At 49.9% G+C, this 27,473-nt stretch overlaps 1 protein-coding gene across 6 annotated transcripts in view; it reads right to left on the bottom strand.

Annotated features, from left to right (window-relative positions):
• The window catches only part of GNB4 (G protein subunit beta 4), a 1,465,460-nt gene that overhangs the window by 697,545 nt on the left and 740,442 nt on the right, over nt 1-27,473 (bottom strand). For 3 of the 6 annotated variants that reach the window (XM_069618681.1, XM_069618683.1, XM_069618680.1), the window contains exon 2: nt 13,212-13,324. The exons of the other annotated variants lie outside the window; for them this stretch is intronic. The gene's annotated coding sequence lies outside the window, so the exon portion shown is untranslated. The remainder of the gene's footprint in view (nt 1-13,211; nt 13,325-27,473) is intronic. 6 annotated transcript variants of the gene reach the window in all.

Below are 27,473 nucleotides of genomic sequence, written 5' to 3'. Positions count from 1 at the left end.
ATCTTCGGAAGACGGGGATCTGACACTATGTGTAAAACCCTGCAACTGATACATGAATCCAAAACGATGGTAGGAGACCCTGCACTTCTATCTATTGACGCGGAAAAGGCATTTGACAGGGTCGAGTGGGGATTTCTAGAGGCGGTATTGGCTAAGGTACGGCTTGGAGAGAGATTTAGAAGAGGAGTAAAAGCGGTGTAAACATCCCCTAAGGCCTCGGTATCTGTGAACTCCGACTACTCGGGGTGGTTTCCACTGGGTAGAGTGACTAGGCAGGGATGCCCTCTGTCTGCCATATTGGTTGTCCTCTTTCTCGAACCCCTAGCAAGAAAAATCAGGGCTAATCCACATGTTGAAGGGATGTCAGTGGGGGGGGGGATGAATATAAAATTGCCCTATACGCTGACGATATGCTTTTGCACATCACTAATCTGCTCACATCAATCCCCAGAGCGACACAGCGATTGAACACTACGGACAACTCGCGGGCTTAATAATTAACAAAAACAAAATCCGTTTTTTCCCCTTTACGGGAACTCACACAGGAGGACAGAGAGGTACGCAGCCCTGGGACTTATAGTAGGGGATACCACTTTAAGATATTTGGGGATAAATGTGGCACGACAATTAGACGACCTATACGAGTCCAACTTCCCCCGCCTACTTGAGAAGTTCCAGATGGATCTGTTGAAGTGGCAGAAACTTACAATCTCATGGACGGGGAGGATAAACTCAATTAAAAGATGGTGCGTCTCCCATGGTTTTTATACCCCTTCCATATGCTCCCGATAAAAGATTCCCAAAATATTCTTCGGTGAAGTAAAGAAAGCTATATTAAGAATCCTGTGGCAGGGGAAAAAAAATGAGAATCTCATATGAGATGTTGATACTGCCTAAGGAAAAAGGAGGGGTGGGACTACCTGATCTTGAAAGTTATGTAGCCACCCAATTGAGGGTTTTAAATTCCACACTTGAGGAAGCACACACATTTACAGTGGGTAAACCTGGGCAATCACAGTTTCACTACGGTCACCCTTGCGGAATGGCTCTGGGTCCCGAAAGACAAACTAATGCGGAGAATACGGCAGCATCTGATTTTGCGTACAATCTGGGCGATTTGGAGGGAGGGCAAGGACATGCGAGGTATCACGACATGGCCGTCCCCATTGAGCCACATATGGGCTCTGGGTGTCCGAGAGCAAATCCCGGATCAATGGAGGTTTCAGAGTTGGTTTGAAGCGGGTCTCGAAAGGTTGGACAACTCTGGAAGGGTGGCAAGTTTATTGCAATTACTGACCTTGAGGATAAATTGGGTATAGGGAAACTATCAGTATTTCACTTCCTCCAGTTAAAAGGTGTACTGACGAGAGAAGCATGGGAGGGAGAAAATATAGAGAGAGCTTACCCCCTTTGAGACATTACTCGACACCCTTACTGACAAAGGTTTGATCTCAATCATATATAAAACTGATAGACACCCGAGGAGGTTCCACAACTAGACTCAGACAAAGATGGGACACAGATATGGATATGGAAAAAGACCCTGTCCTATGGTCCAAGCTTTGTAGGAACTCCTTTAAAGTTTCTATTGCGTCCCAGTATAAATTGCATGCTGTCAAACTCCACCATAGATGGCAATATGATCCCCATAGGCTGTCCAAAATGTTTCAGGCAACAAGCCCCCGATGCTGGCGCCAATGTGGTCAGGTGGCAACTTACTGGCACATGTGGTGGGAATGCCCGAAGGCGAGAATGTTCTGGGACGAAGTGCTTAGATGGATTAAAGATGTGGAAGGAATTAAATACGAGGCGATGCCTCTTCTGGTTCTGTTCGGGCTGGAGAAGGAGGAAGATAGATATGTAAAAGTTGCGGGGCTTACTGGTCCTATTCTGTTAGCAGCCCGAGCATGTATTGTTATAAGGTGGAAAGCGGAAGTTCTACTGAGCAAGAAGGAATGGGAGAATGTGATCATCAATATTTGTATCATGGAACGAATTACTGTGCGTCTTCATGGGCAAGCCACCCAATATGAAGTTCTATGGATGGACTTCATTGAGAAATACATTACCAGTCCCTGACCCTGACATTTTGAGGGTGGCTCTGTAAGGAGCGACCTATCGTCTGAGAATTGGGGATTGAAATTAATGGGATTTTGGAAAGCGAACCAACAATGTACCGGAATGGGGATTTGAATAGCACCTGTTGACCCCGATTGCTTGCTGCCAATTAACCTTTAGTATGACATGAAACACAAATCTGAATATGTATGGCACTATTTGGGATTATAGACCCGTTGAGAGATTTTCTGAGACTACAACACTGTTTGTAGGGGGGGGGGGGGTGGGACGGGTGGGGAGAAAATTATTTGTTCTGGGAACACGGCGTTTAGAGTTTGAGAGAAGAAAGAGGCATCACCTTTCTGTATCCTGTTGAATAGTTATTTGCTCCATAACACCTGTCTGGTATTCTGTGTGTTCTTTTGAAAATTCAATAAAAATATATATTTTTTTGTGTGAAAAAGACAGTGCTGGAATGTAGATGTTTTGCAAATAATGAAAAGAGAAGCTGAAATGAGGCCTTTGCCACAAAGGTTTGAATCTGAAAATATCTCCATATATGTTTTATTTAACTGAAAAGATTAAATTGAAAGATGCCTCCTAGATAAGTGTGCATGGTTATTCTTCAAAGATATATTTGATATACGATCTGAAAACTATTTTACTGTATTCATTTAACCAGGTTACTCACCGTAGTGACCACCTTACTCCTAGTCCATAGTCCCCTTTCCTCCATACTTATGGGACATTCCTCCGTCCTGTGGGACACGACCCACTTTGTAAAAGCATCAAAAATTTTGCAAACATTTTTGTCCTTCCTCTCTTTCTACGTAGGGCACGGCACGCAGCCCCCACCCCCCATCTCAGCTCTGCCCCACGCATCGCTCATCAGTCCTTTTCTATCGCCAGGTCAGAGACCTTTAAGCAATAACAGAGGAACCTTATTAAAGGGGACTGAGGGCGGGCATATGGAGGAAAGGGGACTATGGACTAGGAGTGATGTGGTCACTACGGCAAGTAACCTGGTTATACTCCTACGTCCTGTCCACTTTCCTCCATAATTATGGGAGATTCCCAAGCACTCCTTACAGGAACTACGGGTGGATGGAAAATCCCTTACTGAAAAAGGTTCTTCAGCACAGCCTGACCAAACTGATCATCAGACCTGGAGCTCAGGTCTAGACAATAAGGTTTACAAAAAGCCGATGGGGAGGCCCAAGTAGCCGCCTTTGCGATGGTCTCCCAGGGGACATTTCTGAAAGGCAACTGCGACTGCCTTGCCCCGCACCAGGTGTGCATGAATACCTCTAGGAGGCTGCAGTCCATGGACAGTGTAAGACTCCGTAATACAGGCAGCGATCCATCTGGAGCTGGTCGCCTTAGAGGCCTGCTTACCTTGTGGATTACCAAAGGTCACCAACAGTGAGAAGAGCTCCTAAATTTGGAAGTTCTGTCCAGATAGAACTTAAGAGCCCTTCTAACATCCAAGTAGTGCAGAACCCTTTCCGCTTCTGAAGCAGGGTTCGGGAAGAAGACCGGCAGGGAGATTGATTGATTTAGATGGAAATCAGACCACCTTCAGCAGGAAAGCAGGGTTTGTCCGTAGGACCACCTTACCCTTGTGAAAAACCAAGAAGGGATGCTCCACCGACAAAGCCTGGAGCTCACTCACACGCCTTGCTAAAGTAAGAGCCACCAAAAAGGACACCTTCCACGACAGGTGTTTAAGGTCCACCGTGGCCATTGGTTGGAAGGGTTTATGGCACAACACCGTAAGGACCACATTCACATCCCACGCCGGGTGCGGTTTACGAACCGGTGGATAAAGGCGCACCAAACCTGCGAAATGTCTCTTAACCACTGGATTAGACAGAGAGTAAGAGCATTGGTCCGTAGATAGGTAGGCGGATACCGCCGAAAGATAAGTTCTGCATGACAGAACATGAATGCCCGACTGCTAGGTTGGATACAAAGGACAGTACTGTGTCAATCGTAGCCGCCCTTGTGTCCAGTTGTTTGTGTAAACAGCAATGGCAGAACCTGAGCCATTTGCTTCTGTACTGGGACCTAGTCAAGGGTTTCCTGGCTGCCTGAATAATATGCAGGTTATCCGCAGACAGGTTAAGATGTTCTAAAGACCTGAAGTCAGGCACCATGCCGCCAAGCTGAACGATTGTGGGGAGAGGTGCCACAGCTGTTGATCTCCCTGGTGAAGAAGATCAGGTTACCGGTGAGCCCTGATCGGTGGATACACCGACAGGTGTTGAAGTTTTGAGAACCAAAACCTGGCCCGCCACCACGTGGCTATGAGTAGAAGGGAACAGTTCAATGTGTTCTTCAGCTTGCAAATCGTCCGATGAACCAGAGGCGGGAAAGCAGAACTCATGTGCCATGGAATCCCGTGATCATCCCCCAGAGAGGAAGCTATCAGCCCGTTTCTGGAGGCATAGAAGAAGTTTCTTGTTTGCAGCTGTCGCGAAGAAGTCCACTTCCGGAGTGCCCCAATGCAGGGAAATCCATGAGAGGATCTCCGCCTTCAATTCCCACTCGTAGCAGACCATCGTCCGCCGACTGAAGGCATCTGCCGTGACATTCAGATGGCCCGGAATGTGTACTGCAACTAGCCAGACACCATGACGAACCGCCCACTCGCAAATCTGGATGGACAGGTTCACGGGAGGAGACTTGGTGCCCCCTTGCTTGTTGATGTAATACATTGACACCACATTGTCCGTGCGGATATGGACCACTTTGTTGGCAATGATCGGTCTGAACGCCTTGAGTGCTATTCTGATCGCCAGAAGCTCCAGATGATTTATTTGGAGGAGCTTGTCCTGAGGCGACCAAAGATCCTAGACCTGAAGAAGAACCAACGTCGCACCCCACCCTAGAAGGGAGGAGTCCGTCGTGACCATCACCATAGGGGCTGGGTCCTGAAAACTAGCCCCCACCGACAGGTTGCTGAGAGACGACCACCACTCCAGGTCCGCTCTCATGGAAGCCGGAATCATTATCAACTTGGCCTCTGGAACCAACAGGCCGACATGCTCTCCGGCTGCGCAAACATTGGACACGTGGCCAACAGATCCACCATTCTGTCCCCGGTCAGGTACACTCTGCAGTCAATCGTGTTCCAGCAGAAACCCAGGAAAATCAAGTCCTGCGAGACCGTCATGGAAGATTTCCACCAGTTCACCGACAGCCCAAGGTGGAACAGGAGCTGAAGATTGCACGTGGCTTTCAATGGGCAAGGGCTGTGTAAGAGTCAGTCGTCCAAATACGGATACACATGGATACCCTGCAGACGAAGATAGGCCGCGATCACCGACATCTTCGTGAAGACATGGGGCACCGAGCTGAGGTCAAAAGGAATCACTCGAAACTGGAAGTGCTCCTCTACCAGAGAGAAACAGATATCTCCTGTGTGGATTCCAGATCAGAATATGCACGTACGCATCCTAAAGTCCACCACACTGAGCCAATCGCCCATCTGCAAGAAGGACCGTATCTGGCCGGTCGTGATCATCTTGAATTTCTCTTGGGGTAGGAAAATATTGAACTGGGAAAGGTCAAGGATGGTGCGCAAGCCAGCCTGGTTGGGTTTGGGCACCGTAAACAGCCGGGAGTAGAAGCCATTCCCTCGTTCCCCAAGGGGAACGGGTTCCACAGCTCTGAGGTCCAGCAGTTTCTGAACCTCAGCTTTTAGGGAGGACGACCTGGAAAGGAGGGTTGAGGGGTGGGGTAAGGGTAAGCGGAAGCCCGTCCCGAGCGACTGACAAGACCCACCTGTCCTCGGTGATGGTCTGCCGCACCTCCCAATGAGATGTAATGCATCCTCCCACCGGGGTCTCGTGCAAGCGTGGAGAACCCTCATTTGGCAGGCTTTTCAGTGGGGTTACCACTTGAACCTGAGGAGGAGGCTGAGGAGTGGGAGAAAAACAGTCCGTTGCTGCCTCCGGCAGGAAGTACTCGAAGGGGTATCCACTCTGTGGGATTTCCGATCTAGAAAACCTCTAAAACCAGAGTAAGGCCGGCTTTGCGACAACAGTCTCTGGGTTCTAAAAGGAGTTTTAACCAGGACGGACAAGGACTTAGCCGCCTCGGTGCTGTCCTTCGTTTTGGTCAGTTCCACATCCGTTGTGGAATGGAAAAGCTCCTTACAGTCAAACGGCAGGTCCAACACCTTGTCTTGCACCTCCTTTGAGAACTTGGAGGCATGCAACCACGCCTGTCGAGAGATATCAACTCCCAGCATAAGGCCCAGAGCCAAAGTGTCGACATGATGAGCCACGGCCTCCAGCAGATCCTGGGCTAGGACCCCGGCATCGGACAATCCTGCCTTAAAGTCTACCAGCTTCTCGACTGGAATGAACTCCTCGAACTCCGACAGACCTTTCCACATCTTCATATTCGCCCCCACTAACACCAGTTCTGCATTGGCCTGCCGGAGCTGCAGGACAGAGTTAGCAAAAATCTTCATCCCAAGGGAGTCGAGGAGCTAGTCCTCTTTCCCCAGAACCCGAGTAGCCTTCGTAGAAGAGGACTGGACTGTAAAGTGGCCGCAGCCACCACCATGGAGGAGGTGGGGGGCGGACAAGATGATAGGGCCACTTCTTCCAAAGAATGCAGGATGTATCGCGTGTCAATTTTCTTATTGATGTAAAGTCCAGAGTGTGGCTTTTCCCAAACCCTACGGACCTCAGCCAAAACGTCCTTCTGCAAGAACAGGCCGGTACGCTCCGAAAGAGACAAGGTGAACGCCCCCGAAAGCACACCTTTCTGTGGAGCGGGTGCCTCAGGCAACGGAACATCCAATAGGCACATCATGTCCAGTACCCGGTCGTGAAAAGCTCCGATAGAGCAGGGCTGGTCTTCGCTGTCCTGATCGCCCTGCGCATCATTCAACAGGTCAGGATCCTGCTGAACCGTGTCAGGCACTGCCTTGTCCACGGGGGACAATGGAGGTAAGGGCAGCACCGGAGGAGCGGGTGGAGCCGGAGGAACAGGCGGGCATATCTCCCTAAAAAGACCCTTGAAATACTCCCTCGTGGGGTCGGTACGCACGAGCGTCCGAGATTTCCCGAAAAAAGCGTCCTCCGGAGACTGTTTTGGAGCTGCCGGAGGAGGCCTCTCATGAGGAGGATAATTCCAGGGATGCAGAGGGGAGGGTTGCCAAACAGGCCCATCCCCAGAAGTGTCCACAAAAATCAAGGGTTCCCGAACCCACAGGCAGCAAGATGTTGTGCGGAAGGGGCAATCGATCGTTCCAGTCGTAAACTGGACAAAACGGATGCGCACAAGGAATCTTATGTTCACCCACAGAACCAATTCCTACACCGGAGGCCGATGGTGTAGTTGTAGGGGGAAGAGCCTAAAATGTCCACCGTGGTCGTGGCGGAAACGGCCGCCATTTTGCTGTCACCTGAGGCGAACTGCGATACACGTGGAAGTGAGGCAGGGGTCCCAGTCGGTGGGTCAGAGGTCTTCATTTTAGCCTTTACACAAGGAACCTCGGCCGAGCCGGTACTATGTGGCCTGGAATGTTTCTGCGACATACCAATAGCCAAACTAGCCTTCACAGGAAGGACCTCGGCACTGCCGGTAAAAGAGGAACTTCCACTCCTTGCCCCCTCAATAGTTCTGGCGTTGCCACAAGAGCGGGAACGGCGAGAAACAGCTTTCACCGATGAGGCCTTCTCAGACCTCTCAGAAATGTTTTCCTTAGCCTCTGTACGAGGGACCTCAGACCCAAGTCCGGTCACAGCCTTACCAGAGCGGGCCTCTAGCATCCGTTCGGTAACACCAAGCCCAACCAAGGCCTCGGGGCGCACCCTGATACTTTTAAGGGAAGCCGATAGAGGCCTCAGAGCGAGCTCTGGTACCCCACGACTCAGTAGAAGTAGGTCTACAAGCAGCCCCCACAGGAGGGACCTCTGAGCGTACTCTGGTATCCACAGGCCCCTTACGGAGACCGTTGGAGAAAACTCCTGTACAATTATTAGGCACAAAAGGCACCTCGGGGCAAGCCCCGGTGATAGAGCAGTTGACGCTCCTCCCGGCCCGGGACAAACCCGGAAAGGTGTCTCCCTTACTCTGAAAAGTAAACAACTTATCAGCGTTTCTTCTTTTCATCAATAAAAGATTGAAAATGCGAAGGAGTACGACGTCGAAAAACCTCCTCCCACCACTCCAATCGACGTTGAAGTGCCCGGACCGAAAGGGAATCGCAATAAAAACAGAGTCCCAACGGTGATCCGGACCCAAACACTCTAAACAAAGAGGATGGGGATCCGCCCTCGCGAAGGGTCGATGACACGAGGAACAATCTGGAAAGTCTAGTTTAGACGACAGACTATTACGCGATCGCTAGCGAGAGCCAGAGAAGAGGAGGAAAAAAGGATGAAATTCTTCCGCAGATGCAAGTGCGTCCAGTCCCGAATGAGCAGAGAAAAGGACCGTTGGGCGATGCAGAGCCGAGATGGATGCTTTTACAAAGTGCTCCTGTCCCGTCCCACAGGACGGAGGAATGTCCCATAAGTATGGAGGAAGGAGACAGGAAGTAGGAGTTATATAATTTACATGGACTTGCTCAAAATATGGATTGGATTTCTCTATAGAGAGCAGGACTTGGGCAGTCATGCTCCAGATATTGTAACAAGTCTAGCAAAGTCGTCAATGGTTCCCAAGGGAAAACCTCCCACCTTATGTGGCCAGGGAAAGGCAGAAGCTACCCTGGGGGTGGTTATCTATGGGAGGACCACATGCGGGGAAGACAACCCACAGGGGAATGGGGTAGACTCGCTAGATAGTACATGGTATCTTGGTTCTTCATTAGAGCCTCATAACTCATTCTGGACTCCCCAATCCTCCATGACATGTCAAATCAAACAAGAATATCCCACCAGTAATAATACTCCGTTACAAAAACCTGATAACCTACCCACTTGTTCCAGCGTGACATTGACCTTTTTGTATTTAACGCAGATCACTGGGAAGAGGACTGGAGTGTTGAGGATTGCTGGAGCCAGCAAGCAACAGACGCGCTCCAGTTGTTTTGAGCATGTGATAGCTGCCGGGATATTCAAATGCACCAAACATCTTGGAAGAGGGGGGGGGGGGGAAATAAACTTTATTCGACTCGGGGGGAGATGAGAAGCAGGCCAGCCAGCTATAATGGGGAGCAGAGGAGCCGTTACCGCTGCCGCCGAGAGAAGTCCAAAAGGGAGAAGTTTGCTGTATGCAGTCTCACAGTGGGAGAGGCTGCTGAGAGAAGACCTAAGCATGGAGAACAGCGAGGACAAGCCGGATGCCAAGTGAAGGAGGAGGTGCCTTGCTGGAGAGAGCGAAAGGAGCGAGAACGCTGAAGCCACCAAACACCAATGAGCCCAATAAGGAAGTGGGTCACTGGGGCGCTTCGTGGTGTATTATAGCACACAGAGTGAAGTAAAAGACATTGGCAGGGCGGACCTGGGCGAGGAAGCTGGGACGCTGCATGCAGATGAGACCAGCAAAGCAAAGGCAGTCACAGACCGAGTTTATGAAAAAACTGAATTGCGATGTGATGAGAAATCAATGGCAGGCGAGTAGACCAGGCAGAGTGCTGAGAGTCTGGGACCCACACCCAAAGTGTAAAGTGAGTACTGAGAACGCCCTGGCAAGAGAGTGTACCAAGGTGCGGAGAACTGCGCGTCGGAGACTTGCACCCTATTGTGAGAAGACCAGTCAATGGAGGACTAGTGAGGGAGTGCTCCACACTACAAGAGAAGAGTCTGGGAGTTCCCCACAGTTTTGGAAATCAAGAAAGTCCTGGCTGGAGTGTATACCCAATGAAGAGTGGAAGTAAATGACAAAGGACCGGAGCACGTTTTAAAAGCATCAAAAAAATTACTTTTTTGTCCTTTTATTTTTACATGGGGCCACCGCACAGCACCGTAGCCCCACCTTCCTGCGCTCCGCCCCTCAGTCATTTTCTATCGCCAGGTCCAAGACCATTTAGCAACAAAAGAGGATAATTGGAGGGGACGGCGGGTGGGCGTATGGAGGAAAGGGGACTACGGACTAGGAGTAAGGTGGTCACTACGGTGAGTAACTTTGTCATACTCCTACATCCCATCTCCTTTCCTCCATACTTGTGGGACCATAGGAAAGACGGGTGGATGGAAAACCCTTATTAGAACAGATTCTTAACAACTGCCTGGCCAAATTGGGCATCAGCCTGGGAGCTCGGGTCAAGACATCGCCTTCAAAAGAAGCTGATAGCGAAGTCCACGTAGCAGCCCCGGCGATGGACTCCCAAGGGATGCATTGTTGGAAGGCAACAGCAGCTGCTTTGCCACAGACCAGATGTGCATGAATGCCCTTTGGGGGCTGAAGGCCTTGCATTTTGTAGGCCTGGGAAATACATAAGTTATCAAACGAGAGATGGATGCTTTCGAGGCTGGTGTCCCTTTTGGGTAACCAAACTTAACTAAGAGTTGTGGAGAAAATCAAGTTGGCATGTTCTGTCGAAGTAAAACTTCAGAGCACGTCTGACGTCTAGATTGTGTAAAATCCTCTCAGCATCGTTGGTGTACAAGAGTGTGTCAAAATGGCCGCTTCAGACCACGTGGGTTGAAATGCCATTTTTTCATTGCCTGAAGTGATCTGGGTGACAGGTTTTAGTGGGGCCATAGTCTCTACAGGGATTGTAGGGGCTTTTGGATCCGTTTAGCCCTTTGACAGGGAACCTAGGCAGAGCGTGTACTAGCAGACCTGGAGCACCTTTCAACCCTTTTATTTTCTGCGGAAGAACTAGCCTTCAGTGAGGGAACCTCGGCAGGGCTGGTGCTTGAAGACTTCAAGCCTTTGCCCCTTTTCTTTGCCCCCTCAGCAGGACTGGTATGACCACAAGATTTTTTTGTGGTAAATCTTAGGGCGACGCTGGGTAGCCAGAGCTCCTAAATGGAGCTCCCCACTCCCGCTGGTCTTTAAAAGAGCCCTCGATTCGTGATCCTCTGGGTTTTACCCTAGCAATTTAGTCACAGGACGTGAAACTCCAAGACTAGGCTCGGTACGTTTAGTCCCAGACTGAGAAACCTCTGGAATCACCCCAGTTGAAGCAGCCCCAGAACCTCAGAGGAAAATCTGGCGTTTGTGGTCCCATTTGATCTTCTGTCATGGTCCGCCACACCTCCAGATGAGACGATATACGTCCTCCCACCGGAGCATTGTGTGACCAATGGAAAACATAATTTGGACGATTTATCAGGGGCAGGACCACCATTTGCCAAAGAGGAGGATGATGACGCGGAAAAAAAAAAAAGAAAAAAACGCCCACTTTGCCTTTGCTGCTTGCGCAGAGGTACACCAGAGGAGCCGCCTGCCTGGAATGCTCCATGCTCCTGGGACCCTCTGAAACCTGAGAAGGCCCTTGTCTGGTTCCCGACCTCTGCATATAAGCTTCTTTAGCTGGGTATTTGGCAAGGACAGAAAGATTTAGCCGTTTGCGTGCTTGCCTTTGTTTGAGTTACTCGGTGGAGGAGTAACAGCTCTTTGCCTCGAAGGGAAGATCAAATACTTTATCCCGAAACTCCTTCGAGAACATTGTAGCATGCAACCACGCTTGGCGGGAGAGGTCTACTCCAACCATAAAGCCCCAAGCAGGAGTGTTTACATGATGGGCCGCAGCCTCCAGCAGGTCCTGCGCCACAACTCTGGCATCAGATAGGCGCTCAACAGAGCTGGTGCTAGCAGATTGAGTGCTTTTGAGCTCCTTTGGATTCTGCAGAATAATTATCCCTCGGTGAGGGAACCCCGGCAGGGCCGGTACTTGAATACTAAGGGCCTTCGCCCTCCTTCTTTGCCCCTTCAGCAGGATCGGCTCGACCACAAGACTGTTTGTGGGAAGGCTTAGGGTCACCCCCGTAGCCAGAGCTCTCAGAAGAGGCCCCTCGATCTTGCTGGTTTAAATATAGCCCCTAGTCACGCCTGGCAGGAGTTGTCTACTCTGACTATAAGACCTCAAGCGAAGTGTCTACATGATGGGCCACGGCCTCCAGTAGATCCTGCACCAGAACTCGGCATCAGATAAGCTGCCCTTAAAGTCTTCAAGCCTATCATACATTCCTGGAACTCTGCAAGCTCCTTCCCCAGCTTAACGGTTCCATGTGTTAATATCCCCACAAAAATATCGTGATAGTAAAATATCGCAATATTTTTGCTGCGATATTGGGCCATGGACCCTGTGGGGGACACCCCCGCACCCCTGCTCCCACAAATGACCCCCCCCAAAAATATCACCTATGGAAAAACAAAAGACCATATGTACGGCGATATTTTTGGTGGGGATAATATGTGGGATACCAGCTTAACATTAGTAACCACCAGGATACGCTCAGTATTAGCCTGATGCATCCGAAGAGCCGAATTGGAAAATACCTTTTCCCCAATGGCGTCAAGAAGCTTAATCTCCTTGGAAACGACCTGGGATGCTGCAGTAGAGAATGTAGAGGCCGGCTTCGACTGAAGCGTAGCTGCTGTCACCACAGTCGATGAGGGGAGAGAACATGCAGACAAGGATACCTCCTAGGACGGATCTATTCTAAGACCAGACAGGTTTTATTCCAGGGCATCAGACATTCGATAACATGCACAGGACCCTGAACGCGATAAAGCTGCCTGGAAGTACCTGTGGAATTATGTTCTCTTCCCCTCTCAACCAAATCTGGAATACGCCAGAGTTTGTCAGGTTGTCAACGGTGTAGGTTTCAGAGATGGGTTGAATGGGGACTAGAAGGACTGGGGAAATTATTTGAGTCCCAACAGCCCCTGATCTTCGATAAATGCAAGCAGGTCTTCATGGTGCGCGATGATGGCAAATACGCGTACATTCAACTTAGTCACTGGGTATCCAATGCAAGCGTGCAGCGGCATGCTAAGCGGGATACGACTCTGTCCTAAGAGCTCTTTATTGGTGATACACCTTCCCGGAAGATCTTAACACTATACAGAGTTTAAAACCCCACATACTTAAAATGGCAAAATGGGAGGAAGACATGAATACCCCTATAGGCGGATCTTGCATGGTATACTGTATGGACTAGAGCTGGCAAATCATCTAGATATGTGTCACTACAGGAGAACAGCTATAAAATGTTATTCTTCTGGTATCTTACCCCCTGTACGACTTCACAAGATGAACCCTGCTGTATCAGACCGATGTTGGAGGTGTGCACAAACCCCGGGGAACACTCTTCCACATCTGCTGGTCCAGCACGAAAATACAAACCTATTAGAAAGAAAGGACAAAAGTATGGGGTACCAGGTAAATGCGCGCTCTGGCAAAACAGTCGGCATCCAAAAGACTGAAAGAAACGACTTCGCAAACTAATGGAACTGAAAGGTTACCAAACCTAGTCTAAGAATGCAAAACAAGTTGTAGTTCCATTTAAAACTCGGCTCTCACATATATTGAGCTGAAAGAACAGATTATACAATGCAGTCCCGTTTTTAATCACAATTGTCTGTTTTGTTTAGTACAGTCTTTGCCTTTGCCAATGTTTCAACCACTTTTGGTCTTTTTCAAGGCACGACTTGGAAAGAAATTCTGGATCCAATTAAGCCGATTAATGGTGTAGGGCTCCTGACACAGCCCTTGGTAGTAGTACCACTACGAAATGAAGACTTAAAGGGCACTATAAGCTGTCTGCAAGATAGGGCAGTTTGCTCACGCACTTTCTAGTTGCAGCCAGAGTATTAGTGGCGCATAATTGGAAGTCCCCCACTACACCAGACATCAAGGTATGGCGGGTTAAAATATGGTTTGTTGTAGCCTTTTGCAAGATTGGGGACAATCTTAAAGGGGAAATGTCTAAATTCCTGGATAAATGGGACTCGTTTATTCAATTTGGCCCAAAACGATAATCCTAGCCTGCATTAGAAGCCCCATGATCACAGGTCCTTTACATTATTGTAGCTTCTGAATCCACCCATTATTGCAGATGTTAGTAGTTGATCTCCCAGTGCTTTATGATTTATGTTGTCCAGCTGCTGTTTTTGCTATTTCGCTTTTGCAAAACTTGTGTATAGGTGCGTTATAAATGCCATATCATATACCTTTCATGCTTACCCCGTGCAGTAACAGCCCTATTATGACTTTAGAATGGTCATTGTAGATGTGGTATCTAGTTTATGGTCTGTCAACCAATGGTGCTGGTTTGATTCTCATGTCTCCTTGAGGTCTTTTTCTAATCCTCTCATGTTATTCAATAAAAGTCGAATTGGCAAAAAAATGAATAGCTGTGGCCAGTGTTGATGAGCCTGGAAGTATTACTGTGTCAACCTGGTTCCTTAATTTGTGCAAACATCAACGCAAGTTACGGTCATGCACTCCTATAGTATGAACTTACAAGCACATGCATATTGCCTGTTCTGTTAGAGGAGGTACAACAGTCACCTGGTTGGGGAGGTGCAGACTGTCATCAGGACAGCCAAGTTGGTGAAAAGGTGATCCACATTTCTGATAATTTCGGCTGTATGGCAGCATGATCTTTAGGAAGACGTGAAGGATTGGTGGTTGTGAAGCTGGCGCCGCCACTTTGCTCAATTAAATCAACATTGTGCATTTTTGGCAAAAAGGCAGCATAAACATGAGCCCTCTGGTATGGAAGGCCCAGGGGAGTAAGCTGGGAGGTGGGGTTGTTGTGGGTCCGGCCAGGGCAGCACCTATCAGGTGCTTGCCCCATTAGCATGCCGCGGGTTAGGGCGGGCATACAGGTCCCCACTACAATGGGGACCCAGACAGTTTGGTGCCCGCTACGGAAGGGAGGTGGCAGGGGCAGGTGACATCAGGTAGTCCCTGACAACTCACATCAAAGGCCCACCTCCGATCCGGACAGACGTGGAGACAAGAGGCCTCTGATGTTCAAAGAGTTCATTTTTGGCCTATAACCGGGGTGGGCAAGGTAGCCCCTGTCATTCCTTTCCTCTCATCTGCCCAGGCACCAGTGCTGGATTTCGGGATCCAGCAGGTGTTGGTATCCAAAGAGAACAAAGATCAGCTACGGCGCATCGTGCTCATAACAGACAGAACTCCAGGAGCGACACTGGTAAAGAGACTGGCAATTCCACAGCCCCTCCGTCACATCTGAAGGGCAGTGGATCTCCACCAAGAGAAGGAGTCCGTGACAGCAGGGGTTTGGGGCACACCCAAGGGGGCCCAGGAAAAGAGGGATACGAGAAGAAAAAAAAAAAAAAACACCATCGTGGGGCAAAACAAAGCATTGTGAGAGGTGCTGACGGAGTCCATCAGTACCCCAGGCCTCCCAGCACATCCGCAGGGCAGCAGAGCTTCCCACAGCGAAGGAAGCGGTGACAGCAAGGGCTCATTTATCTCTGAAGCAGCCCGGCCGAAGCAACGAAAAAGTAGAACAAATACCTCACCAGGCCTGCAGGTAACCTGAGCAGGGCGAGTGCCACTGGCAAGCTGACTGACATTCCCCCATCCCTTCCAGCACATCCGAGCTGTCCACAGGCGCAGGGGAGAACAAGACGACTTTATTGGAAGCAGGACAACGCAGAGCAGCTACACGTGCAGGAAAACAAGTGGCAACATTTAACTGAATTAAAAGCTGCCCAACACTGAAAGATTCACTTTTTACAGTGACTGAGCTGCAGAATAGCAGCACACGGTAGCTTATCCCTGCAGGGCAAGGTTAAGTGGCGCCAACCAAGGAAGGGTGGCGCAGGGATAAAAGAAAGGAAAATATCTGGCTTCTCACAGCTGGGGTGGGGTGGAGGGGGAGAACACTACAGGCAGCCCCAGAGAAACTGCTCCTGGGCCACAGTTTTTGGGGTGACCGCACAGCTGCTGCAGTGCAAGATTCAGCCACCCACAATCGTCCACCCACAACCAGCGAACGCTTGTGAACAGCAACATTGACTATTGCAAGCTGACACAGGGGCCCAGTGAAAGAGCTAGGTCACAGAGCTGAAGATCCAGGCAGCAGCAAGCACAAGGGCACGAGGACCGCAGGCCACAGAAGGCATCCCAAAAACCTTGCCAACAATCAAAAAACAAGGATGGCTGAATCCCTCGCACTTAAGGAGATGCTGCTTTTGGAGTGGGCCAAGGAAGCTGAAGCAGTCCACGGCATGGATTTGGTCAATAAGATGATGGCGGAACTAGCGGCGGCCAACATCGATGCAGAAGCAGACGAAGCATCCAAAGAAGGGTATGACAACGAAGATGAACCAGCGGAATAAGAGCAGCCGGTTAAAAAGAAACGGCGCATGGACGTCTGCGCATCCCAGCCTGAGTAGATTTTCACCCCGGCAGCAAAATAAGAACAAGTTACTCTTACCTGGTAACGTTCTTTCAATGGGATGGTCCGACGACGTATTCCATATCTATGACAGTAATCACCACAGCTGTGCTGCTTTGGAAAATCTTTCTGCGTCGATTACATCGATACGCCGCCCTCGAGGACCTCCTCCGACAGCCGACGTCACTGGATGTTATAAGTAGGACACACGACGCCCGTAGCCTCAGTTGTAGTTTTTTCCCGGAACGTGTGGCACCAGTCTTCTGCCAGTCTGACCACACAAAGCCTTGCGGAAACGTAAGCTGCAATCACATAAGAAATTCTGTAGCGGGGAAGGCAGGGAGGGAGTGATATGGAATACGTTGTCGGACCATCCCATCGAAAGAACATTACCAGGTAAGAGAGTAACTTGTTCTTCGAGGGGATTGGGTCCTCCGACGTATTCCATATCTATGACAGACTCCCAAAGCAGTACCAATGCAAGGAGGTGGGAAAAGAATTTAGAAAACAGAAATTTAGAATGCCCAATCAAATTGCGCAGTAAACAACCGCCTTGCCAAATGCCAGATATTGCGCCCGGATGGAATCGAGGGAGTAGTGACGTACAAAAGTATGTACCAAAGCCCAGGTGGCTGCACCACAGATGTTACGAATAGGAACACCCCTCTGTAGGGCAGAAGACGCAGTCATACCCCTGGTAGAATGGGCACGTAAGCCGACCGGTGGGTCCTTACCCGCCAAGCGGTAACACTCAGATAGCCAAAACAAACCAGCGAGACAAAGTCTGTTTCGTCACAGCTTGTCCCAAACGCTTTCCAGCGTAACCAATGAAGCGTTGATTGTCCACTCTGACCCGGGACATGCGTGAAATATAAAATCTTAACGCTCTCCTAGGATCAAGCCTATGGAGCCTATCCTCTTCCTTACCAGGATGTGGAGGAGGATAAAACGCCGGAAGAACAACCGTCTGGCCTAAATGAAATTCCGACACCACCTTCGGAAGAAAGGAAGGACGAACTCTAAGGACAACCCTGTCCTTCTGAAACAGTGAAGGGTGGCTTAACTGAAAGTGCCTGTAACTCACTCACTCTGCGAGCGGAAGTGACCGCAACCAAAAATACAGTTTTAAGAGTTAACAGTCTCAAAGGGCATGAATGCAAAGGCTCAAACTGAGCACCCATCAGAAACTTGAGAAGAAGGTTAAAATCCCAACCGGGCACCTTGAAAGGTGACGGAGGGAACACATTAGTGAGCCCTTTCAGAAACTGAGAAATTAAAGGAATTTTAAAATAGGAACACACTTCAGACGAGCGCTTAAATATGGACAGCGCCACCAGGTAACCTTTAACGGTACCCACTTGCAGGCCCCTGTGGGCCAAAGAAAACAAAAAAAGACTGAACTACAGGAATGTCACATGAAAAAGGATCCACATTCTTAACCCTGCACCAGTCACAGAACTTACGCCAACGGTACAGGGACTTTGTTGCTGGCCGTCTGGCCGAGAGAAACACCTCCATCACGTCTTCAGGAAGGTCCCAATCCTTATACCTCAACCTTTCAGAAACCAAGCGTGAAGGTTGAGGGATCTGACCTCTGGATGGAGAACCTGACCCCCCTCCCGTAAGAGCAGATCATCTCGGTAGGGAAGACGACGTGGAGGGCAGATGGACAAGTCGAGAAGGTCCGGGTACCACATCCTCCGGGCCCACGCCGGAGCAATGAGGATCATCCGGGAACCAAACCTCCGTAACCTCCGCAGCACTTGCAGAATGACAGGGACTGGAGGAAACGCGTACAGCAGTGGGAATGACCACTCCACCACGAACGCATCTCCTAAGGCTCCTTTCGGAGGAAATTCCCGTGTGCAGAACCTCTCGCACTTCCGGTTGACACTGGAAGCGAAGAGATCCACTTGAGGGGTCCCCCAAAGGGCGAAGATCTCCAGGAGAATCTCCTGAGCCAACTCCCACTCGTGAGAGATCGCGCTCTGCCTGCTCAGAGCGTCCGCCGTCTCGTTTTCATCTCTAGCCAGATTGAACTGCCGAGATCGAAACTTCCTGCTGGATTGCCCAGAACCGAGCTGCATCGCCTCCCTGCACAGAGGAAGAGACCCTGCCCCCACCCTTTTTGTTGAGGTAGTGCATGGCCACCGTGTTGTCCATCAGGATCAGGACATTCTTCCCTCGCACAGTCGGCAGAAAAGCCTTCAGGGCTAGCCTGACGGCCCTCAGCTCCAACAGATTGATATGGAGTCTGGACTCCGACGGAGACCAACGACCGCTGACTGTCAACTCGTTGGCATGAGCTCCCCATCCCATGAGGGATGCGTCCGTCACGATTGTCACCTCCGGCCAGGGTAGCCAAAATGGAGCCCCCTTCATCATATGGTCTTCGACAGCCCACCACAGAAGGTCCTGGGTGACCGAGGACGGCACCTGAACAGGGTTCGACATCCTGCCGGAGGACTCAGACCACTGGAGCTTGAGTGCCCATTGCAAAGATCTCATCCGCAACCTGGCCTCCGGCACCAGAAGAATGCAGGATGACATAAGGCCGAGCAATCTCAAGAACTCGAACGCTGAGACACTCTGGGCAAGCTGAAACTTGTGCACCATCTGCTGAATGTGATGAGCCCTCTCCTGGGGAGGGAAACACTGCCCCAGGGACGTGTCGAGCACTGCTCCGATGTACTGGAGCCTCTGAGTTGGTGTCAAATGGGACTTCTTTAAGTTGAGGGAGAAGCCCAGCTTGTGGAGGGAGTGGCAGGTGACGGCCAGATGATCCAGGACTTGCTCGGGAGAGCGCGCCCTGATCAACCAAACGTCCAGGTAGGGGTAGACCCTTTCCTGAGGTGCGGTGCCACCACTACCATGAGCTTGGTGAAAACCCTCGGGGGGGGGGAGGTCAATCCGAACGGCAGGACCCGAAAGAAAGTGTGAGTTGCCGACCGCAAACCTCAGGTACTTCTTGTGCTTTGGATGTATCGGCACATGAAAATAAGCATCCTTGAGGTCGAGAGACACCAACCAGTCCTGAAGTTGAAGGGCCTGGAGGACTTGAGAGAGAGAGAGAGAGAGAGAGAGAGAGAGAGAGAGAGAGTAACCATCTTGAACTTGTCCTTCCTGAGGAAATAAAAAAATAAGGGGAATACCATCCCTTGTTCATCTCCGCTACAGGCACCAGTTCTATGGCGCCTTTCTTCAGCAGGGATTGAATTTCCTGCGCAAGGAGCGGATCCGGACTCTTCAAAGAGATTCCCCGTCTTGTCTTAAGGCCTCTGCCGGAAAGGAAGACAGTAGCCCTGCGTTATGATCTCCAGAACACACACATCTGAAGTAATGGCGGGCCACATTGCAAGATGCTGCGCCAGCCTTCCCCCAACCGGCGAACCATGGCACATGGCCTCATGACTGAGCTGAAGCGGCTGCAGCGTTGCCTGAGGGCAAAGAGGCAACAGCCCGAGCGGCCTTGGCACCTCGAGTACCTTGTTTTCCACCTCTGGCACTCCTACGGTGGCCCCTTTGACTGGCAGATCCTCTTGCTTTACCAAAGGATGAGTAAAAACGAAAGGAACCTCCCCTCCATTGCTGTCCCCTAGGACGAAAAGGCGGAGGTTGTCGAAGTGCAGCGCCCAACGACTTCGCTGCAGCTTTTGAGGTCTGCAACCTCTCAAGGCTCTAGTCAGCCTTGCTGCCAAAAAGATGTTCCCCGTCAAAGGGCATGTTGAGGAGCCGGGCCTGCACATTAGGAGCAAACCAACTTCCGCAACCACGCAAACCTGCGTATCACGGTGCTCGCCGCCATGGACAGGCTGACGCAATCTGCCATGTCCAAACCCGACTGAACGGCCTCACACATGGCATCCTTGCCATCCTCAACCATGGCAAGGAAACCATCCCGTTCGTCCCCTTCGGGAATATGTTCAGCCGCTAAGGAAACACAGTTCCACAGAGTGTGCGTGAAACGTGACAAGGCACATACGGAGTTGGCCGCCTGAATACCCACTTTCTTCGCCCAGCCGTCAAAACGCTTGTCGTCCCTATCAGGAGGTGTGGTAGGATACGACGCCTGTTTTGCCGGGGCCGTAGCCGCCTGCACCACCAAACTCTCCTGAGTGGGGTGCTTGCACAAGTAGCAGGGGTCACTACTGGCTGGGCGGTATTTTCGCAGCAAAGACTTGCCCACTGCCTGGAGACTCTCCGGAGCAGTCCAAGCCGCTGCCACCCTCCTCTGTAGAGCCATTTGAAACGGCAGTACTGGGTCAGTTGGTGGACCAAGGTCGAGGATATCCGTAAGGTCATCCTGAACAAACTCCCCTGGGGGAGCAGACCATCCCAAGTGCTCGGTGACCCTCGACATAAGGCGCCGGTACGAGGAGTCGGCATGAGTGCCAGGCTCAGGCCTACAAAACTCCACCTCCGGAGAGGTGTACAGCCCACTAGCATCGTGCAGGGACTGCCTCAGGTCCTCAAATTGGCTATGGCCCGAGAGAATCTCGTCTGGCACCGTATTAGGAACCATGCCATCATCAGAGCCCTCATCCACCTCTGAAATAAGATGGCGGTAAGAAAGCACAGAATGTGAACCAAAGCCATGCTTGACCTTGGCCAGAGCCTTTCTAGGGGGTTCCACCGAGCCTCGGGGTACCCCAGTCGACACAGCCTCGTTGAGGCCGACCACATCGATGGCGGACACAGGCCTCGAGGCTGGAGCCCCGAGCGTGTCCTTCGACAGCCTGGGCGCCGACTTCTTCTTCGGAGGCGGGGCCTCAAAAGAGTCAATCGACGACCTTGGCGCCACCGGCGTCGACGTCTTCCTCGAAGACATCACAGGTTCACATGGTCTCGAGCGCGTCGAGGACCGGGACCTGGACCAGGCATGACTAGAACGATTCCCCTTGTCCGATCGGGACCTCTCCCGCGAATCGTGCCGACCACCCGAGCCCGAAGGCGTGCGAGCGGTGTCTCTCAACCGATCACGACCAACTCCACTCTGAGGCGCGGACGGACCGGTGCCCTGCGATTCGAGAATCGCTAACATTTTCTTCCCGAAGGAAGCCCATTCCTCCGGCGTCGCCTGCTTGGTAAGGTAAGCGACCCGCCGATGGGCAGAGTCCTAGGAAGAGGACGGTGAAGGCGACCGATGATGGCGCTTCCGGGAGTGCCTCGAAGAGGCAGAGGAGTGGCAGGACCGACTCCAGGACCGAGACCCACTGGACTTCCCGACGACGACGCAGAGAGTCGCCTCTCAAATCGTCCGTCGAAAGCCCCGCAGACCACGACTTCCGTGGCTTAGACACCTTACCTACCGATAACTTCTTCTTGCGCTCCCGCAAGGCTTTAGACGTGAGCGACTGGCAGTCGACACAGTCACCCGTGTCATGGGCCTCCCAGAGACACCAGAGGCAGGCGTCGTGCGAGTCTGTAACCGACATCTTGGACCCACAGTCCCCGCACTTAAATCCCGGACGCAGGGTGGAAGACGAGGTAGACATCCTTCACGAAGAAGAAACTTCACAAAACAAACAGGTTTGAAGAACCGAGAAACAACAGAAACTCCAAAGAGTCGAGGCGCGCGAGATTCCCGAAGCAAACACGTTCGCGGAAAAAACTGAACTGAGGCTACAGGCTTCGTGCGTCCTACTTATAAAATCCAGTGACGTCAGCCGTCGGACGAGGTCCAAGGGCGGCGTATCGACGTCATCGACGCAGAAAGATTTTTCCGAAGCAGCACAGCTGTGGTGATTACTGTCATAGATATGGAATATGTCGGAGGACCCAATCCCCTCAAAAAGCCAAATCAGGTACTGTGAAAAATGATTTGGGGCCAATGTTAGAACAATTATTAAAATGGAACAGAGATGGGGGCACTGGGAAAAAGAAGAAAAGACACGGGGAGGACTCTAGCAGCTCCAGCAGCTAGAGTGACAGCTCTGACAGTCCGATTCAGGGAGCAAGGATGACCAAGGACATCTCAAGGCTTGGGTCGGGCCTAGTAATACTATTGAATAACCAGGCCCCTGATGACCAAACATAGAAGGCCCAAAGCTGGGAAAAATGTGAATAGGAGTGTTAAAAAGACTATTGCATGGCATATTGAGCGGAAGATTAAGGAGTTTTGGCAAAAGCGAATCATAGAAATGTTCTCCGTGTTGGAATATGAGGAAATAGGCTTTGGGATTGCTAAAAAAAAAACAAACAAAAAAAAAGACGAGAGAGGAAGAAAAAGGAGAACAACGAAGCCAAGTTTGGAAAGGAATATACAGAATTGGGAATCATTTCAAATCCTGTCCACAATTATTTTAGAAAAAATTCCTGAAGAAGGCACAGCATTGATTGCCTACCATCACAGGATCTTGGAAATCAACAATACATTTGGGGGAGAATCCTGGTTGAATTCTGAAAGGGAATTCAGGAAAGAAATGCAAAGATTCCCTGACCTGGGGTGGGAGGAAGAAGACCCCAAACTGTATACGTTTCACGTTTTAAAAGAAAACCCAGCTCGTAATACACAAAATAATAAAGAGCAAAAGTATCAGAGTAATAGTAGGGGGAACAACAGGCAGCACAACCAGCGCAACTACCAGAGAAATCAAAGCACCCCTGGCAGAAGACCGGCTGGCAAACAGGGTCAACAAAACACCCGTAACTCGGGCAGGGCTAGAGAACACCTCATCAAACAGTTGGTATTTTGATAAAGGGTTGTGCAGGTACAAACACCAATGAAGTACATGTGAAGGAGGACACAGCAGTGGTAAATGCACCAAGCCCACCCCTGCCAGGTCGAGCCCCAAAATCACTGAAGCCAAAAACAGCCACTAAATTTACAATAAGGACCTCACCACTGAAGGTAGACAAACACTTTCAAATGTTGCAAGATTACCCTGACTTAGCAGCAAGGAACGTTTTGGGGCAGGGTTTTAGAGGGGGGATTTCGAATCCCATTCCAGGGACATGGATCCCACCACATTCCCAACAATCTGAAATCTACCTCTTCACTAGCCTCAATAATCAAAGGGGAAAATAGAAAAAGAATTAAACCTGGGCAGGATAAAGGGACCTTTTGACCCCCCCCCAATTTGCAGAATGTTTATGCCCCCCCCTGGGGTTAGTGCCCAAGAAAGAAAGGGGGAGTTCAGAATGATCCACCACCTGTCCTACCCGGCAGGGAGCTCTTAACAATGGCAAATCGGCCACAGAAGCAGCCGTTTCCTACAGCAGCTTCCAGGATGCTGTGGATTTAGTGAGATTGTCAGGGAGGCACGCTCGCATGGCAAAAGCAGACATCAAGTCAGCATTTACGTTGTTGCCGGTCCATGAGAGTGCATACCAGTGCCTTTGCCTCCACTTTGAGAATACATTCTATTTTGACAAATGCCTCCCCATGGGCTGCGCCATAGCTTGCGCAGGTTTCAAACAATTCAGTTCATTTTTACAATGGACACTGCAAAAGCAAGAATAGTGCAGCTCCTCTATCCACAAATTTAGTGAAATCATGCAGGCATTAGGGGTCCCACTGGCAGCAGAGAAGACAGTGGGGCCTACCAACACCCTTCCTTTACTTGGGATTGAGATTGATTCTTCCAAGGGAGAATGCTGCATACCCGAAAATAAAATAGAGGACTTGTTAAGGGCAATAAAGAAAATGACAGGAAAAAACAACGCAACCCTTAAAGAAATGCAGTTTCTAGCTGGGAAGTTCAACTTTGCAACTCAAATTATGCCACAGGGCCGGGTTTTCCACAAGAGCATAGAGCTAAGAATGAGGGGAGTAACCAAGCAGCACCACCACGTTATATTGGGCAAAGAAATACCACAAGACTTAGCTATCTGGGAGTCATTCCTTAGCAACTTTAAGGCGAAAGTGATCTGGCGCAAGCCCATAAATGATGCAGGAAAAAGGGCCCTGTTCACCGACACGGCAGGAAGCAAAGGCTTTGGAATATGTTTTCTGAACAAGTGGTGTGCTGGCCACTGGCCTAACAGTTGGCATGATTTGGGGTGGACCAGAAACATCACCTTAATAGAGATATTTCCCATATGGACAGCACTCTACATATGGGGAGACATGCTGATTACTAGAGTTGGTCACATGGTCAGGCAATATGGCCGTGATACACGTGCTAAACAAAGGTGCTGCTTCTTGCTCTCTGATATTGAAAGTGTTAAGAGAAATTACAAAAGTTAGTCTGAAGTACAACATTGTAATAAATGGACGGCACATTGCAGGCAAGGGAAAACAAGGACGCTGACGCACTGTCCCATTTTCAGTTCCACACTTTCAGGGAGCTAAATCCCCAAGCAGAAGCAAAGATGACAGCTGTTCCAGAGGAGCCATCTTGGAATAAAACAAGGCAGACCACACCTGCACCACACATCAACAGGTGAGCCCAGAGGGGATCTTGGGGGACCTGGCCAAGAAGGCACTGGTCCAAAAAACGGCTCAAATGTACAGTAAGTGCCTGACAGACTTTTGCAACATTACAAAAGTCACCAACATCAGAAACATCAAGGAGAGCCATGTCAATGACTTCATGGAATGGGCCTTAAAACATAACGAAAAGAAGGCATGGGCATCCTCCCATCTGGCAGCAGTATCCTACTACACTAGATTGGCGGAGGCCACTGATCCCACACACATTGCATTGACAAGGTATGCACTTAAAGGTTGGTCCAAACTGGAAGAGGTAAAAAGACACCAGGCGCCCTCTTAATTTTGCTAAATTAAAAACCCTTTTAGATACCCTGCATAAAGTATGCAATAATTCAAACAAAACTACCTTATTTGAAGGCAGCTTTTACGCTCAATTACTTTGGGGCTTTCAGGATTAGCGAATTTGCATCCAAAAACACAGGTTCTGAGGAAGGGCTGGATGTAGCGGACATCAACCTGGGCAAAGAGTCAATGGAAGTTAAACTCAACAAATCCAAAACTGACCAAATGGGCAAAGGGAGAATTATCAATCTATACTGTATAGAAAAGACAGAGTACTGCCCCATCTACAACACCAGGGCTTTTCTTAGCAAACGCCCCGGTCTGGGCGGCCAGCTTTTTACACACAAAACTGGCTCCGCCCTCAGCAGATTTCAATTGAGGTCTGTGCTCAAAAAGACCAGAATAGCAATAGGATGGGACCCAACAGAATTTGGGTCCCACTCATTTCGGATAGGTGCGGCAACATCCGCTTGGATGGGGGTGGGGTGGGGTTGTGCTGCAAGAAAAAGCGATAAAGGGGATAGGAGGCTGGAAATCTGGAGCATACAAGAAATACATCAAAAAGGACTTAATTTAACAGATTTCCTCTCATCCCTCTTTTACAAACGGGGAACCCTCCACTAAAAACCACCTGGATCGTGGGTCACTCATTCATCACCAGAGCCAGCAGATGGCTCGAGGAAACAAAGAAAGGCATGCATTTCCAAGATACGATCACTTATGATATGATGTGGCATTTGTAACGCGCCTATACACACACGTTTATTGGTGGGGCAAACCCGGCATGTGCTGGGGGACCTCCACGAAAAACTGCCCGGCCTGCTGGGAGTCAGCCCCCCCCGGATTTCCTGATCATCCAACTCTGTTGACTTGCCACTCATGGCAGGAAGCCACTCCTGACCGAAATCTGCACCTCCCTCAAGATCCATCGCACACATGTTGAGAGAAACAGAGGTTAAGATGTCCGAAATAATCCTGTGCCAACACTGGCAAGGTGCAGCGTCCAACAAGGCCATGGATATTTCCAGGCGCAAATTAAACATAGCATTGCCCAATTTTTGCTTATTCTCGGGTTTGAAATTTTTAAGACACGGGATCACCATGCACAATAAGGTCCTGTTTTGCAGCAACGGGGTCCATCTGTCCATTGAAGGCATGGACATCTTTACCAGAAAGATCTTCTGGACCGTGGCAGCAAGGGGCTGTATGTTTTTTCCCTAATTTTGGGAGGCAGCACCACCTCAGTGTGGCAGAAGTGATCAGCCTCAAGTTGGCCCTATATGGGAGTAGGGCCCCCGCTCACCCGATCCCTCTGTTCCCCAAAAATGTTTGTTTTATTTTCTTATGATGTTTTTATGGTTGGTTTTCTTTTACACCATGGCTTGTGGCCAAACATTTTTCCACCTTCACATCTTTTTTGGCCTCCTCCTTTCAGACATTGCCTTTACTGTCATACTTGCCATCCCTGTCACTTGTGTCACCTGCATGCCTCCCCTATCCCCCCGCACTAAAACACTTACAGGCTTACGGCAAAAGTCAGTCGCAACTAGGTCAGTGAGGATCCGACTACATCCGTTAGGAATGGAGCAACTGCTAGAGAGCAAATGTAGAGCACGAGGTGAAGCCTGGCAGTGGCAGATCATAAGCGAGTGTTGTGTGCAGTGGAGGAGTGGGTCTGAGCACAACGCAACAGCAACCTGTGTGGAGGCAGAGGACCCAATGCTCATGTAGGCCTCTTCTGCTCCCTCTGTGCGACTGACTGCACATAGAGTTCAGAGATGGTAAGTATCACAGGCATTTCGCCCCAGGCTCTCATGTTTGCATGATTAACACCCCTTTAATACTTCTACAATGTGGATTTGAAAAGAAAGAGCTACCACTGTCTGGGCAATGTCCTGCTGTGATTATGTTCGACTGTATGGGTGATTACAGGATCACAAACCTGCATATGAAAACCATTCAATTAGATACCAAATTGGACCTCTTGCAAGACAATTAAGCGGATCACAAAACGGCAGCCGCTTTTCAAAACTCTACAGTTTAATGTCACCTTTTAATGCTTGTTTGACGTGCAGATAAAATGTTGGTGCTCACGGACGATATGGACCACATTTCAAGCTTTACAAAAAAAGCAAAGCTGCATGCACAAGTCCAAAATGGGCTAGAAGCAGGTGACCTTATCACAGTTTTTGTTGTAGGTTTTTAAATCTCCAAAGTACAATGGAAAGAGTCAGAGGCGATTGTTGTAGGCTCAAATCACTTTGCATCGTGGTAGACTATTCAAGAAGGAGAAAAAGCTATAATTAAACATTATGCTTAAGTTGTTTCCTGGAGGATTTTTTCTATAAAATATCGTAATTTGTTTTCTTTGCAAATTGGATCAATAAAACATTAGCATC

The sequence above is a fragment of the Ambystoma mexicanum genome, chromosome 10, assembly GCF_040938575.1.
Source record: "Ambystoma mexicanum isolate Mex_15411 chromosome 10, UKY_AmexF1_1, whole genome shotgun sequence".
NCBI lineage: Eukaryota > Metazoa > Chordata > Amphibia > Caudata > Ambystomatidae > Ambystoma > Ambystoma mexicanum.
The sequence above is the reverse complement of the archived record's forward strand: the minus strand, read 5'-3'. Positions and strand labels throughout refer to the sequence as shown.